Genomic DNA, 1444 nt, shown 5'->3' on the forward strand with positions numbered 1-1444 from the left:
GACCCCCATGCGCTGTTGGAACCCAACAGCTTAAGGAACTCTGCTGCTACCCTATCTCATTCCACAACTTGTAGTGGGTCTTAGGTGGGGCTGGGGATCCAGTCGGCTGTACCATATGAGTAGGGAGTAAAGGACAGTTAGGTCTGGTAGTAAGACCACTTCAGGGTTCACCCGAGTTTCATGCCATATCAGCAAAGCCGTGCACATCAATGTGTGGCCACTCAATCTCCCCGGTCTAGTTTCATTCACCCTCCTCCAAAAAAGAACATTCAAAACTGTTGCCATCAATTCCAACTTGTGGTGACCCCATGTGTTCCAGAGTAGAACTGAATTCCATGAGATGTTCTTGTAATCTGGATGGTAGCTAGAATTTTTTTTTTTTGCCATGTTGCCCCGTTCACAATACAAACCAGGCACAGACAGGGCTTGGGTTGAGGTGTATACAGGGCACTTACTTTGCCTCCTTTTTCTATACAGTCAGTGCAAGAGCACAGCCTGTGGTAAGCACAAGGAGGCAGGAAGCTAGAATTTTTATGAAAGCTGACTGATAGGCTCTTGTGTGGATTGCTGAGTGGGGTTTAAGCTGCCAAGCTTTTGCTTAGTGGTCAAGCACAGACTTCTATGTCATCAAATAGGCTCAGAATTGTGCATATTGATAGCTTTGTCTGCCCTGGGGAGGGAGGGTGATCTTGGAAAGCTTCTTTCAGATCCAGACTCAGTCTTGGGAATATCTGGGCTAGGCCTTTCCCGAGTTCTGGAATCGGCTTGGGTGGGTGTATCCCCTTGCGCCCAGGGACTTCTTCCTTCCATTGGATGGGAAGGACTGGAGAAATGGCAGAGCAAAGTGGGGCAGAGGCTGAGGTTGAAAAGCTTGCTGGACTAGTGTGACATCACATTAGGGAGGCTGGCCCAGGGTCAGGGTACGAAGAAACTAAAACAAGCTATGGCCAGAAGTCCCAAGGAAGGTGATGATGAAAGAAAGATAAGGTCCTCCCACAAAAGAGAATTGGAGCTCATGAGAGGAAAAAGGAGCCTGGAACTGGTTACATATTTGGCTGCTGACTTAAAGGTCGGCAATTCAAACCCCTGATGTGGTAATATGCTTCTGTGAAGATGATAATCTTAGGTACCCTAGGGGGAAGTTCTGCTCTGTCCTATGAGATGAAATGGACTTGACAGCAATGAGTTTAGTTTAGAGGTGGAAAAAAACAAAGGTTCTCCCTAAACGAATGTGATTGTTAAAATTCGGATGCAAGAAATGACGAACTCATGAGCTTGGGCGCTTGAGATACTCATTATGGCTGGAGGAGCTCTTTAAACCTTGAGCTCAGGGACTCAGCTGCGTAGGGTAACTGAGCTTGGGAAGCCAAGGACTGGGGTGGGAGACAGGGGAAGTGAGTGGGGGGAGGACAGGCTACATAGCTAGCACAGTCTGCTAGCCAAA

General features: G+C 47.9%; 1 non-coding gene across 1 annotated transcript; it reads right to left on the reverse strand.

Moving 5' to 3' along the window:
* Positions 1-383: 383 nt before the first annotated feature.
* Positions 384-517, reverse strand: LOC142425254 (small nucleolar RNA SNORA51). The gene has a single exon (XR_012779603.1). It is a non-coding gene; the product is annotated as a small nucleolar RNA SNORA51 (small nucleolar RNA).
* Between the last annotated feature and the right edge of the window lie 927 nt (positions 518-1444).

The sequence above is a fragment of the Tenrec ecaudatus genome, chromosome 13 (assembly GCF_050624435.1).
Source record: "Tenrec ecaudatus isolate mTenEca1 chromosome 13, mTenEca1.hap1, whole genome shotgun sequence".
Lineage (NCBI taxonomy): Eukaryota > Metazoa > Chordata > Mammalia > Afrosoricida > Tenrecidae > Tenrec > Tenrec ecaudatus.